The sequence below is a fragment of the Dama dama genome, chromosome 8 (assembly GCF_033118175.1).
Source record: "Dama dama isolate Ldn47 chromosome 8, ASM3311817v1, whole genome shotgun sequence".
NCBI lineage: Eukaryota > Metazoa > Chordata > Mammalia > Artiodactyla > Cervidae > Dama > Dama dama.
In genome coordinates this window covers 68,513,727-68,529,424 of record NC_083688.1, presented here as the reverse complement: position 1 = coordinate 68,529,424, position 15,698 = coordinate 68,513,727, and positions in this window count along the sequence as shown.

Sequence of the window (15,698 nt, the reverse complement as noted above, 5' to 3'; positions counted from 1 at the left end):
TGAAAAATAGGAGGAGCATGAAACGGTGTTCAAAAATATGAAGAGCCTGAAAAGGTGTGAACAATATGAAGAGCTTCAAAACTGTGTAAAATATGAAGAGCTTCAAAAGGTGTGAAAAATATGAAGAGCTTCCAAAAGTGTGAAATACATGAGGAGCATGAAACGTTCTGTAAAATAGGAGGAGCATGAAACGGTGTTGAAAAATATGAAGAGTCTGAAAAGGTGTGAAAAATATGAAGACCTTCAAAAGGTTTGAAATACATGAGGAGGTTGAAACGGTCTGAAAACAGGAGGAGCATTAAGCGGTGTTGAAAAACAAGAAGAGCCTGAAAAGGTGTGAAAAATATGAAGAGCTTCAAAAGGTGAGAAAAACATGAAGAGCTTCAAAAGGTGTGAAAAATGAGATGAGCATGAAACAGTCTGAAAAATAGGAGTAGCATGAAATGGTGTTGAAAAAAATGAAGAGCCTGAAAACTTGTGAAAAATATGAAGAGCTTCTAAGGTGTCAAAAATATTAGGAGCATGATACGGTCTGAAAAATAGGAGGAGCATGAAGTGGTGTTCAAAAACATGAAGAGCCTGAAATGGTGTAAAAAATAGGAAGAGCTTCAAAAGCTGTCAAAAATATGAGGTGCATTAAACGGTCTGAAAAAGAGGAGGAGTATGAAGCGGTGTTCAAAAATATGAAGAGCCTGAGAAGGTGTGAAAAATATGAAGAGCTTCAAAACGTGTCAAAATATGAGGAGCATGAACCGGTCTGAAAAATAGGAGGAGCATGAAGCAGTGTTGAAAAACATGAAGAGCCTGAAAAGGTGTGAAATACATGAAGAGCTTTAAAAGGTGTCAAAAATATGAGGAAGATGAAACGGTCTGAAATATAGGAGGAGCATGAAGCCGTGTTGAAAAACATGAAGAGCATGAAAAGGTGTGAAAATCATGAAGAGCCAGAAAACGTGTGAAAAATATGAAGAGCTTCAAAAGGTGTCAAAAATGAGATGAGCATGAAACGGTCTGAAAAATAGGAGGAGCATGAAATGGTGTTGAAAAACCCGAAGCGCCTGAAAAGGTGTGAGAAATATGAAGAGCTTCAAACGGTGTGAAAAATATGAGGAGCATGAAACGGTCTGCAAAAAGAAGGAGAATGAAGTGGTGTTGAAAAACATGAAGAGCCTGAAAACGTGAGAAAAATATGAAGAGCTTCAAAAGGTGTCAAAAATATGAGGAGCATGAAACGGTCAGAAAAATAGGAGGAGCATGAAGCGGTGTTCAAAAACATGAAGAGCCTGAAAAGGTGTGAAAAAATTGAACAGCCTCTAAAGGTGTCAAATATATGAGGAGCATGAAACGGTCTGAAAAATAGGAGGAGCATGAAACGGTGTTCAAAAACATGAAGAGTGTTTTGCCTATGTTCTCCTCTAGGAGTTTTATAGTTTAGTGTTACATTTAGATCTTTAATCGATTTTGAGTTTATTTTTGTGTATGGTGTTAGAAAGTGTTCTAGTTTCATTCTTTTACAAGTGGTTGACCAGTTTTCCCAGCACCACTTGTTAAAGAGGTTGTCTTTTTTCCATTGTATATCCTTGCCTCCTTTGTCAAAGATAAGGTTTCCATAGGTTCGTGGATTTATCTCTGGGCTTTCTATTCTGTTCCATTGATCTACATTTCTGTCTTTGTGCCAGTACCATACTGTCTTGATGACTGTGGGTTTGTAGTAGAGTCTGAAGTCAGGCAGGTTGATTCCTCCAGTTCCATTCTTCTTTCTCAAGATTACTTTGGCTATTCGAGGTTTTTTTTATTTCCATACAAATTGTGAAATTCTTTGGTCTAGTTCTGTGAAAAATACCGTTGGTAGCTTGATAGGGATTGCATTGAATCTATAGACTGCTTTGGGTAGAATAGCCATTTTGACAATATTAATTCTTCCAATCCACGAACACGGTATGTTTCTCCATCTGTTTGTGTCCTCTTTGATTTCTTTCATCAGTGTTTTATAGTTTTCTATGTATAGGTCCTTTGTTTCTTTAGGTAGATATACTCCTAAGTATTTTATTCTTTTTGTTGCAATGGTGAATGATATTGTTTCCTTAATTTCTCTGTCTGTTTTTTCATTGTTAGTATATAGGAATGCAAGGGATTTCTGTGTGTTAATTTTATATCCTGCAACTTTACTATATTCATTGATTAGCTCTAGTAATTTTCTGGTAGAGTCTTTAGGGTTTTCTATGTAGAGGATCATGTCATCTGCAACCAGTGAGAGTTTTACTTCTTCTTTTCCTATCTGGATTCCATTTACTTCTTTTTCTGCTCTGATTGCTGTGGCCAGAACTTCCAACACTATGTTGAATAGTAGTGGTGAGAGTGGGCACCCTTGTCTTGTTCCTGATTTCAGGGGAAATGCCTTCAATTTTTCACCATTTAGGGTGATGCTTGCTGTGGGTTTGTCATATATAGCTTTGATTATTTTGAGGTATGTTCCTTCTATTCCTGCTTTTTGGAGAGTTTTAATCATAAATGAGTGTTGAATTTTGTCAAAGGCTTTCTCTGCATCTATTGAGATAATCATATGGTTTTTATCTTTCAATTTGTTAATGTGGTGTATTACATTGATTGATTTGCGGATATTAAAGAATCCTTGCATTCCTGGGATAAAGCCCACTTGGTCATGGTGTATGATTTTTTTAATATGTTGTTGGATTCTGTTTGCTAGAATTTTGTTAAGGATTTTTGCATCTATGTTCATCAGTGATATTGGCCTGGAGTTTTCTTTTTTTGTGGCATCTTTGTCTGGTTTTGGAATTAGGGTGATGGTGGCCTCATAGAATGAGTTTGGAAGCTTACCTTCTTCTGCAATTTTCTGGAAGAGTTTGAGTAAGATAGGTGTTAGCTCTTCTCTAAATTTTTGGTAGAATTCAGCTGTGAAGCCATCTGGTCCTGGGCTTTTGTTTGCTGGAAGATTTTTGATGACAGTTTCGATTTCCTTGCTTGTGATGGGTCTGTTAAGATCTTCTATTTCTTCCTGGTTCAGTTTTGGAAAGTTATACTTTTCTAAGAATTTGTCCATTTCATCCAAGTTGTCCATTTTATTGGCATAGAGCTGCTGGTAGTAGTCTCTTATGATCCTTTGTATTTCAGTGTTGTCTGTTGTGATCTCTCCATTTTCATTTCTAATTTTGTTAATTTGGTTTTTCTCTCTTTGTTTCTTAATGAGTCTTGCTAATGGTTTGTCAATTTTGTTTATTTTTTCAAAAAACCAGCTTTTAGCTTTGTTGATTTTTGCTATGGTCTCTTTAGTTTCTTTTGCATTTATTTCTGCCCTGATTTTTAAGATTTCTTTCCTTCTGCTAACTCTGGGGTTCTTCATTTCTTCCTTCTCTAATTGCTTTAGGTGTAGAGTTAGGTTATTTAATTGTTTTTTTCCTGTTTCTTGATGTAAGCCTGTAATGCTATGAACCTTCCCCTTAGCACTGCTTAAAGATCTAAATGTAAGACCAGAAACTATAAAACTCCTAGAGGAGAACATAGGCAAAACACTCTCCGACATAAATCACAGCAAGATCCTCTATGACCCACCTCCCAGAATATTGGAAATAAAAGCAAAACTAAAAAATGGGACCTAATGAAACTTAAAAGCTTTTGCACTACAAAGGAAACTATAAGTAAGGTGAAAAGACAGCCCTCAGATTGGGAGAAAATAATAGCAAATGAAGAAACAGACAAAGGATTAATCTCAAAAATATACAAGCAACTCCTGCAGCTCAATTCCCGAAAAATAAATGACCCAATCAAAAAATGGGCCAAAGAACTAAACAGACATTTCTCCAAAGAAGACATACAGATGGCTAACAAACACATGAAAAGATGCTCAACATCACTCATTATTAGAGAAATGCAAATCAAAACCACAATGAGGTACCATTATACGCCAGTCAGGATGGCTGCTATCCAAAAGTCTACAAGCAATAAATGCTGGAGAGGGTGTGGAGAAAAGGGAACCCTCTTACACTGTTGGTGGGAATGCAAACTAGTCCAGCCGCTATGGAAAACAGTGTGGAGATTTCTTAAAAACTGGAAATAGAATTGCCATATGACCCAGCAATCCCACTTCTGGGCATACACACTGAGGAAACCAGATCTGAAAGAGACACGTGTACCCCAATGTTCATCGCAGCACTGTTTATAATAGCCAGGACATGGAAGCAACCTAGATGCCCATCAGCAGATGAATGGATAAGGAAGCTGTGGTACATATACACCATGGAATATTACTCAGCCATGAAAAAGAATTCATTTGAACCAGTCCTAATGAGATGGATGAAGCTGGAGCCCATTATACAGAGTAAAGTAAGCCAGAAAGATAAAGAACATTACAGCATACTGACACATGTATATGGAATTTAGAAAGGTGATAACGATAACCCTATATGCAGAACAGAAAAAGAGACACAGAAATACAGAACAGACTTTTGAACTTTGTGGGAGAATGTGAGGGTGGGATTTTTCAAAATAACAGCATGTATACTATCTATGGTGAAACAGATCACCAGCCCAGGTGGGATGCACGAGACAAGTGCTCCGGCCTGGTGCACTGGGAAGACCCAGAGGAATCGGGTGCAGAGGGAGGTGGGAGGGGGGATCGGGACAGGGAATACATGTAAATCCATGGCTGATTCATATCAATGTATGACAAAACCCACTGGAAAAAAATAATAATAATAAAAATTAAAACAAACAAACAAACAAACAAACAAAAAAAACATGAAGAGCCTGAAAAGTAGTGAAAAATATGAAGAGCTTCAAAAGGTGTCAAAAATATGAGGAGCATGAAACGTTCTGAAAAATAGGAGGATCATGAACTTGTGTTGAAAAACATGAAGAGCATGAAAAGGTGTGAAAATTATGAAGAGCTTCAAAATTTCTAAAAAATATGAGGAGCATGAAACAGTCTGATAAATAGGAGGAGCATGAAGCGGAGTTGAAAAACATGAAGAGCCTGAAAAGGTGTGAAATATATGAAGAGCTTCAAAAGGTGTCAAAAATATGAGGAGCATGAAACGGTCTGAAAAACTGGAGGAGTATGAAGCGGTGTTGAGAAAATGAAGAGCCTGAAAAGGTGTGAAAAATATGAAGAGCTTCAAAAGGTGTGAAAAATATGAGGAGCATGAAACGGTCTGAAAAAGTGGAGGAGCATGAAGCGGTGTTCAAAAACATGAAGAGCCTGAAAATGTGTGAAAATTATGAAGAGCTTCAAAAGGTGTCAAAAATATGAGGGCCATTAAATGGTCTGAAAATGGAGGAGCATGAAGCAGTGTTGAAAACATGAAGAGCCAGAAAAGGTGTGAAATATATGAAGAGCTTCAAAAGGTGTTAAAAATATGAAGAGCTTCAAAAGTTGTCAAAAATATGAGGATCAAGTAACGGTCTGAAAAATAGGTGGAGCAGAAAGTGGTGTTGAAAAACATGAAGAGCCTGAAAAGTTGTGAAAAATATGAAGAGCTTCAAAAGGTGTCAACCATATGAGGAGCATGAAACAGTCTGAAAAATAGGAGGAGCATGAAACGGTGTTGAAAAACATGAAGTAATTAAAAGGTGTGAAAAATATGAAGAGCTTCAAAAGGTGTCAAAAATATGAGGAGCATGAAACGGTCTGAAAAATAGGTGGAACATGAAGTGGTGTTGAAAAACATGAAGAGCCTGAAAAGGTGTGAGATATATGAAGAGATTCAAAACGTGTCAAAAATAGAACTAGCAGGAAACGGTGTTCAAAAACATGAAGAGCCTGAATATGTGTGAAAAATATGAAGAGCTTCAAAAGGTGTGAAAAATATGAGGAGCATGAAACGGTCTGAAAAAATAGGTGGAACATGAAGCAGTGTTAAAAAACATGAAGAGCCTGAAAAAGTGTGAAAAATATGAAGAGCTTCAAAAGGTGTTAAAAATATGAAGAGCTTCAAAAGTTGTCAAAAATATGAGGATCAAGTAACGGTCTGAAAACTAGGTGGAGCAGGAAGTGGTGTTGAAAATCATGAAGAGCCTTAAAAGGTGTGAAAAATATGAAGAGCTTCCAAAGGTGTCAAAAATATGAGGAACATGAAACGGTCTAAAAATAGGAGGAGAATCAAGCGGTATTGACAAACATGAAGAGCCTGAAAAGGTGTGACCAACATAAAGAGCTTTAAAAGGTGTCAAAAACATGAGGAGAATGAAACGGTCTGAAAAAAAGGAGGAGCATGAAACGACGTTGAAATACATGAAGAGCCTGAAAAATGTGTGAAATATATGAGGAGCTTCAAAAGGTGTCAAAAATATGAGGGGCAAGAAACTGTCTGAAAAATAAGGTGGAGCATGAAGTGGTGTGAAAAACATGAAGAGACTGAAAAGGTGTGAAAAACATGAAGAGCTTCAAAACATGTCAAAAATATGAGGAGCATGAAACGGTCTGAAAAATAGGAGGAGCATGAAGTGCTGATGAAAAACATGAAGAGCCAGAAAAGGCGTGAGATATATGAAGAGCTTCAAAACGTGTCAAAAATATGAGGAGCATGAAACAGTCTGAAAAATAGGAGGAGCATGAAACGGTGTTGAAAAACATGAAGTGCATGAAAAGGTGTGAAAAATATGAAGAGCTTCAAAAGGTGTCAAAAATATGAGGAGCATGAAACGGAGAGAAAAATAGGAGGAGAATGAAGTGGTGTTGAAAAACATGAAGAGCCTGAAAAGGCGTGAAAAATATGAAGAGGTTCAAAAGGTGTGAAAAATACCAGGAGCATGAAACGGTCTGAAAAAGAGGAGGAGCATGAAGCAGTGTTCAAAAACATGAAGAGCCTGAAAAGGTGTGAAATATATGAAGGGTTTCAAAAGGTGTCAAAATAGGAGTAGCATGAAACGGTGTTCAAAAACACGAAGAGCCTGAAAAGGTGTGAAATATATGAAGAGCTTCAAAAGGTGTCAAAAATAGGAGTAGCATGAAACGGTGTTCAAACACAGGAAGAGCCTGAATATGTGGGAAAAATATTAAGATCTTCAAAAGCTGTCAAAAATATGAGGAGCATGAAACAGTCTGAAATATAGGAGGATCATGAAATGGTGTTGAAAAACATGAAGTGATTGGAAATGTGTGAAAAATATGAAGAGCTTCAAAAGTTGTCAAAAATATGAGGATCAAGTAACGGTCTGAAAACTAGGTGGAGCAGGAAGTGGTGTTGAAAATCATGAAGAGCCTTAAAAGGTGTGAAAAATATGAAGAGCTTCCAAAGGTGTCAAAAATATGAGGAACATGAAACGGTCTAAAAATAGGAGGAGAATCAAGCGGTATTGACAAACATGAAGAGCCTGAAAAGGTGTGACCAACATAAAGAGCTTTAAAAGGTGTCAAAAACATGAGGAGAATGAAACGGTCTGAAAAAAAGGAGGAGCATGAAACGACGTTGAAATACATGAAGAGCCTGAAAAATGTGTGAAATATATGAGGAGCTTCAAAAGGTGTCAAAAATATGAGGGGCAAGAAACTGTCTGAAAAATAAGGTGGAGCATGAAGTGGTGTGAAAAACATGAAGAGACTGAAAAGGTGTGAAAAACATGAAGAGCTTCAAAACATGTCAAAAATATGAGGAGCATGAAACGGTCTGAAAAATAGGAGGAGCATGAAGTGCTGATGAAAAACATGAAGAGCCAGAAAAGGCGTGAGATATATGAAGAGCTTCAAAACGTGTCAAAAATATGAGGAGCATGAAACAGTCTGAAAAATAGGAGGAGCATGAAACGGTGTTGAAAAACATGAAGTGCATGAAAAGGTGTGAAAAATATGAAGAGCTTCAAAAGGTGTCAAAAATATGAGGAGCATGAAACGGAGAGAAAAATAGGAGGATCATGAACTTGTGTTGAAAAACATGAAGAGCATGAAAAGGTGTGAAAATTATGAAGAGCTTCAAAATTTCTAAAAAATATGAGGAGCATGAAACAGTCTGATAAATAGGAGGACAATTAAGCGGAGTTGAAAAACATGAAGAGCCTGAAAAGGTGTGAAATATTTGAAGAGCTTCAAAAGTTGTCAAAAATATGAGGTGGATGAAACAGTCTATAAAATTGGAGGAGCGTGAAACGGTCTTGAAAAACATGAAGTGCATGAAAAGGTGTGAAAAATATGAAGAGCTTCAAAAGGTGTCAAAAATATGAGGAACTTGAAAAGTCTGAAGAATCGGAGGAGCATGAAGTGGTGTTGAAAACAAGAAGAGCATGAAAAGGTTTGAAAAATATGAAGAGCTTCAAAAATTGTGAAAAATATGAGGAGCATGAAACGGTCTAAAAATTAGGAAGAGCATGAAGTGGTGATGAAAAACTGAAAAGCCTGAAAAGGTGTGAAAAATATGAGGAGCATGAAACGGTCTGAAAAATAGCAGGAGCATGAAACGGTATTGAAAAACATGAAGAGCATGAAAATGTGTGAAAAATATGAAGAGCTTCAAAAGGTGTCAAAAATATGAGGTGCATGAAACAGTCTGAAAACTAGGAGGAACATGAAGTGTTGTTGAAAAACATGAAGAGCCTGAAAATGTGTGAAAAATATCAAGAGCTTCAAAAGGTGTCAATAATATGAGGAGCATGAAATGGTCTGAAAAGTAGGAGGAGCATGAAGCGGTGATCAAAAACATGAAGAGCCTGAAATGCAGTGAAATATATGAAGAGCTTCAAAAGGTGTCAAAAATATGAGGAGCATGAAACGGTCTGAAAAATAGGAGGAGCATGAACCGGTGTTGAAAAACATGAAGAGCCTGAAAGGTGTGAAATATATGAAGAGCTTCAAAAGGTGTCAAAAAATGAGGAGAATGAAACGGTCTGAAAAATAGGAGGAGCATGAAGCGGTGTTGAAAAACATGAGTAGCCTGAAAACGTGTGAAATATATGAAGAGCTCAAAAGGTGTGAAAATATGAAGAGCTTCAAAAGGTGTCAAATATGAGATGAGCATGAAACGGTCTGAAAAATAGGAGGAGCATGAAACGGTTTTCAAAAACATGAAGAACCTGAAAAGGTGTGAAACATATGAAGAGCTTCAAAAGGTGTAAAAAATATGAGGAGCATGAAACGGTCTGAAAAATAGGAGGAGCATGAAGCGGTGTTGAAAAACATGAAGAGCGTGAAAAGGTGTGAAAAATATGAAGAGCTATAAAAGGTGTGAAAAATATTTGGAGCATTAAACGATCTGAAGAATATGAGGATCATGAAGGGGTGTTGAAAAACATGAAGAGCCTGAAAAGGTGTGAAAAATATGAAGAGCTTCAAAATGTGTCAAAAATATGAGGAGCATGACACGGTCTGAAAAATAGGAGGAGCATGAAGCGGTGTTGAAAATCATGAAGAGCCTGAAAAGGTGTGAAAAATATGAAGAGCTTCAAAGGGTGTGAAATACATGAGGAGCATGAAACGGTCTGAAAAATATGATGAGCATGAAGCTGGGCTCAAAAACACCAAGAGCCTTAAAAGGTGTGAAAAATATGCAGAGCTTCAAAAGGTGTCAAAATTATGAGGAGCATGAAACGGTCTGAAAAATAAGAGGAGCATGAAGTGGTGATGAAAAATATGAAGAGTCTGAAAAGGCATGAAAAATATGAAGAGGTTCAAAAGGTGTGAAAAATACCAGGAGCATGAAACGGTCTGAAAAAGAGGAGGAGCATGAAGCAGTGTTCAAAAACATGAAGAGCCTGAAAAGGTGTGAAATATATGAAGAGTTTCAAAAGGTGTCAAAATAGGAGTAGCATGAAACGGTGTTCAAAAACATGAAGAGCCTGAAAAGGTGTGAAATATATGAAGAGCTTCAAAAGGTGTCAAAAATAGGAGTAGCATGAAACGGTGTTCAAACACATGAAGAGCCTGAATATGTGGGAAAAATATTAAGAGCTTCAAAAGCTGTCAAAAATATGAGGAGCATGAAACAGTCTGAAATATAGGAGGATCATGAAATGGTGTTGAAAAACATGAAGTGCCTGGAAAGGTGTGAAAAATATGAAGAGCTTCAAACGGTGTCAAAAATATGAGGAGCATGAAACGGTCTGAAAAAGAGGAGGAGCATGAAGCGCTGTTCAAAAACATGAACAGCCTGAGAAGGTGTGAAAAATATGAAGAGCTTCAAACGTTTCAAAAATATGATGAGCATGAAAAGGTCTGAAAAATAGAAGTAGCAAGAAGTGTTGTTGAAAAACATGAAGAGCCTGAAAAGGTGTGAAAAATATGCAGAGCTTCAAAAGGTGTCAAAAATATGAGGAGCATGAAACGGTCTGAAAAACAGGAGGAGCATGAAATGGTGTTCAAAAACATGAAGAGCGTGAAAAGTAGTGAAAAATATGAAAGCTTCAAAAGGGGTCAAAAATATGAGGAACATGAAACGTTGTAAAAAATAGGAGGAGCATGAAGTTGTGTTGAAAAACATGAAGAGCCTGAAAAGGTGTGAAAATTATGAAGAGCTTCAAAATTTCTCAAAAATATGAGGAGCATGAAACAGTCTGATAAAGAGGAGGTGCATGAAGCGGAGTTGAAAAACATGAAGAGCCGGAAAAAATGTGAAAAATATGAAAAGCTTCAAAATTTCTCAAAAATATGAGGAGCATGAAACAGTCTGATAAATAGGAAGAGCATGATCGGTGTTCAAAAACATGAAGAACCTGAAAAGGTGTGAAAAATATGAAGGGCTTCAAAAATGTCAAAAATATGAGGAGCATGAAATGGTCTGAAAAATAGGAGGAGCAAGAAGTGGTGTTGAAAAACATGAAGAACCTGAAAAGGTGTGAAAAATATGAAGGGCTTCAAAAATGTCAAAATTATGAGGAGCATGAAACGGTCTGAAAAATAGGAGGAGCATGAAACGGTGTTCAAAAACATGAAGAGCCTGAAAAGAAGTGAAAAATATGAAGAGCTTCAAAAGGAGTCAAAAATATGAGGATCATGAAACGTTCTGAAATATAGGAGGAGCATGAAGTTGTGTTGAAAAACATGAAGTGCCTGAAAATGTGTGAAAATTATGAAGAGCTTCAAAATTTTTCTAAAATATGAGGAGCATGAAACAGTCTGATAAATAGGAGGACAATTAAGCGGAGTTGAAAAACATGAAGAGCCTGAAAAGGTGTGAAATATTTGAAGAGCTTCAAAAGTTGTCAAAAATATGAGGTGGATGAAACAGTCTATAAAATTGGAGGAGCGTGAAACGGTCTTGAAAAACATGAAGTGCATGAAAAGGTGTGAAAAATATGAAGAGCTTCAAAAGGTGTCAAAAATATGAGGAACTTGAAAAGTCTGAAGAATCGGAGGAGCATGAAGTGGTGTTGAAAACAAGAAGAGCATGAAAAGGTTTGAAAAATATGAAGACCTTCAAAAATTGTGAAAAATATGAGGAGCATGAAACGGTCTAAAAATTAGGAAGAGCATGAAGTGGTGATGAAAAACTGAAGAGCCTGAAAAGGTGTGAAAAATATGAGGAGCATGAAACGGTCTGAAAAATAGGAGGAGCATGAAGCGGTGTTGAAAAACATGAAGAGCGTGAAAAGGTGTGAAAAATATGAAGAGCTATAAAAGGTGTGAAAAATATTTGGAGCATTAAACGATCTGAAGAATATGAGGATCATGAAGGGGTGTTGAAAAACATGAAGAGCCTGAAAAGGTGTGAAAAATATGAAGAGCTTCAAAATGTGTCAAAAATATGAGGAGCATGACACGGTCTGAAAAATAGGAGGAGCATGAAGCAGTGTTGAAAAACATGAAGAGCCTGAAAAGGTGTGAAAAATATGAAGAGCTTCAAAGGGTGTGAAATACATGAGGAGCATGAAACGGTCTGAAAAATATGACGAGCATGAAGCTGGGCTCAAAAACACCAAGAGCCTTAAAAGGTGTGAAAAATATGCAGAGCTTCAAAAGGTGTCAAAATTATGAGGAGCATGAAACGGTCTGAAAAATAAGAGGAGCATGAAGTGGTGATGAAAAATATGAAGAGTCTGAAAAGGCATGAAAAATATGAAGAGGTTCAAAAGGTGTGAAAAATACCAGGAGCATGAAACGGTCTGAAAAAGAGGAGGAGCATGAAGCAGTGTTCAAAAACATGAAGAGCCTGAAAAGGTGTGAAATATATGAAGAGTTTCAAAAGGTGTCAAAATAGGAGTAGCATGAAACGGTGTTCAAAAACATGAAGAGCCTGAAAAGGTGTGAAATATATGAAGAGCTTCAAAAGGTGTCAAAAATAGGAGTAGCATGAAACGGTGTTCAATCACATGAAGAGCCTGAATATGTGGGAAAAATATTAAGAGCTTCAAAAGCTGTCAAAAATATGAGGAGCATGAAACAGTCTGAAATATAGGAGGATCATGAAATGGTGTTGAAAAACATGAAGTGCCTGGAAAGGTGTGAAAAATATGAAGAGCTTCAAACGGTGTCAAAAATATGAGGAGCATGAAACGGTCTGAAAAAGAGGAGGAGCATGAAGCGCTGTTCAAAAACATGAACAGCCTGAGAAGGTGTGAAAAATATGAAGAGCTTCAAACGTTTCAAAAATATGATGAGCATGAAAAGGTCTGAAAAAAAGGAGGAGCATGAAATGGTGTTCAAAAACATGAAGAGCGTGAAAAGTAGTGAAAAATATGAAAGCTTCAAAAGGGGTCAAAAATATGAGGAACATGAAACGTTGTAAAAAATAGGAGGAGCATGAAGTTGTGTTGAAAAACATGAAGAGCCTGAAAAGGTGTGAAAATTATGAAGACCTTCAAAATTTCTCAAAAATATGAGGAGCATGAAACAGTCTGATAAAGAGGAGGTGCATGAAGCGGAGTTGAAAAACATGAAGAGCCGGAAAAAATGTGAAAAATATGAAAAGCTTCAAAATTTCTCAAAAATATGAGGAGCATGAAACAGTCTGATAAATAGGAGGAGCATGATCGGTGTTCAAAAACATGAAGAACCTGAAAAGGTGTGAAAAATATGAAGGGCTTCAAAAATGTCAAAAATATGAGGAGCATGAAATGGTCTGAAAAATAGGAGGAGCAAGAAGTGGTGTTGAAAAACATGAAGAACCTGAAAAGGTGTGAAAAATATGAAGGGCTTCAAAAATGTCAAAAATATGAGGAGCATGAAACGGTCTGAAAAATAGGAGGAGCATGAAACGGTGTTCAAAAACATGAAGAGCCTGAAAAGAAGTGAAAAATATGAAGAGCTTCAAAAGGAGTCAAAAATATGAGGATCATGAAACGTTCTGAAATATAGGAGGAGCATGAAGTTGTGTCGAAAAACATGAAGTGCCTGAAAATGTGTGAAAATTATGAAGAGCTTCAAAATTTTTCTAAAATATGAGGAGCATGAAACAGTCTGATAAATAGGAGGACAATTAAGCGGAGTTGAAAAACATGAAGAGCCTGAAAAGGTGTGAAATATTTGAAGAGCTTCAAAAGTTGTCAAAAATATGAGGTGGATGAAACAGTCTATAAAATTGGAGGAGCGTGAAACGGTCTTGAAAAACATGAAGTGCATGAAAAGGTGTGAAAAATATGAAGAGCTTCAAAAGGTGTCAAAAATATGAGGAACTTGAAAAGTCTGAAGAATCGGAGGAGCATGAAGTGGTGTTGAAAACAAGAAGAGCATGAAAAGGTTTGAAAAATATGAAGAGCTTCAAAAATTGTGAAAAATATGAGGAGCATGAAACGGTCTAAAAATTAGGAAGAGCATGAAGTGGTGATGAAAAACTGAAGAGCCTGAAAAGGTGTGACAAATATGAGGAGTATGAAACGGTCTGAAAAATAGCAGGAGCCTGAAACGGTATTGAAAAACATGAAGAGCATGAAAATGTGTGAAAAATATGAAGAGCTTCAAAAGGTGTCAAAAATATGAGGTGCATGAAACAGTCTGAAAACTAGGAGGAACATGAAGCGTTGTTGAAAAACATGAAGAGCCTGAAAATGTGTGAAAAATATCAAGAGCTTCAAAAGGTGTCAATAATATGAGGAGCATGAAATGGTCTGAAAAATAGGAGGAGCATGAAGCGGTGATCAAACATGAAGAGCCTGAAAAGCAGTGAAATATATGAAGAGCTTCAAAAGGTGTCAAAAATGTGAGGAACATGAAACGGTCTGAAAAATAGAAGGAGCATGAAGCGGTGTTCAAAACATGAAGAGCCTGAAATGGTGTGAAAAATATGAAGAGCCTCAAAAGGTGTGAAAAATATGAAGAGCTTCAAAAGTTGTAAAAAATGAGATGAGCATGAAACGGTGTGAAAAATAGGAGGAGCATGAAGCGGTGTTGAAAAGGATGAAGAGCCTGAAAAGGTGTGAAAAATATGAGAGCTTCAAAAGCAGTCAAGTATATGAGGAGCATGAAACAGTCTAAAAAATTGGGGGAGCATGAAGCGGTGTTGAAAAGGATGAAGAGCCTGAAAAGATGTGATAAATATTAAGAGCTTCAAAAGGTGTCAAAAATATGAGTAGCATGAAACGGTCTGAAAAATAGGAGGAGCATGAAGTGGTGTTGAAAAACATGAAGAGCCTGAAAAGGTGTGAAAAATATGAAGAGCTTCAAAATGTGTGAAAAATATGAGGAACATGAAACGGTCTGAAAAATAGATGGAGCAAGAAGCGGTGTTGAAAAACAAGAAGAGCCTGAAAAGGTGTGAAAAATATGAAGAGCTTCAAAGGTGTGAAAATTATGAAGAGCTTCAAAAGGTGTGAAAAATATGAAGAGCTTCAAGAGGTGTCAAAAATGAGGTGAGCATGAAACGGTCTATAAAATAGGAGGAGCATGAAGTGGTGTTGAAAAACATGAAGAGCCTGAAAAGGTTTGAAAAATATGAAGAGCTTCAAAAGGTGTCAAAAGTGTGATGTTCAAGAAAGAGACTGAAAAATAGGAGGAGGATGAAGCGGTGTTGAAAAACATGAAGAGCCTGAAAAGCTGTGAAAATATGAAGAGCTTCAAAAGTTGTCAAAAATATGAGGAGCATGGAAAGGACTGAAAAATAGCAGGAGCACGAAGCGGTGTTGAAAAACAAGGAGAGCCTGAAAAGGTGAAAAAAATAAGAAGAGATTCAAAAGGTGTCAAATATATGAGGAGCTTGAAACGGTATGAAAAATAGGAGGATCATGAAGCGGTGCTGAAAAAATGAAGAGCCTGAAAAGTTTTGAAAAATATGAAGAGCTTCAAAAGGTGTCAAAGATATGAGGAGCACGAAACGGTCTGAAAAACAGGAGGAGCATGAAGCGGTGTTGAAAAACAAGGAGAGCCTGAAAAGATGTGAAATATATGAAGAGCTTCAAAAGGTGTCAAAAATATGAGGAGCATGAAACGGTCTGAAAAATAGGAGGAGCATGAAGCGGTGTTGAAAAACATGAAGAGCCTGTAAAGGTGTGAAAAATACGAAGAGCTTCAAAAGTTGTCAAAAATATGAGGAGCATGAAACGGTCCTAAAAATAGGAGGAGCATGAAGTGGTGTTGAAAAACATGAAGAGCCTGAAAAGGTGTGAAAAATATGAAGAGCTTGAAAACGTGTCAAAATATGAGGAGCACGAAACGTCTGAAAAATAAGAGGAGACTGAAGTGATGTTGAAAAAAAAAAGAGCCTGAAAAGGTGTGAAAAATACGAAGAGATTCAAAAGTTGTCAAAAATATGAGGAGCATGAAACGGTCCTAAAAATAGGAGGAGCATGAAGTGGTGTTGAAAAACATGAAGAGTCTGAAAAGGTGT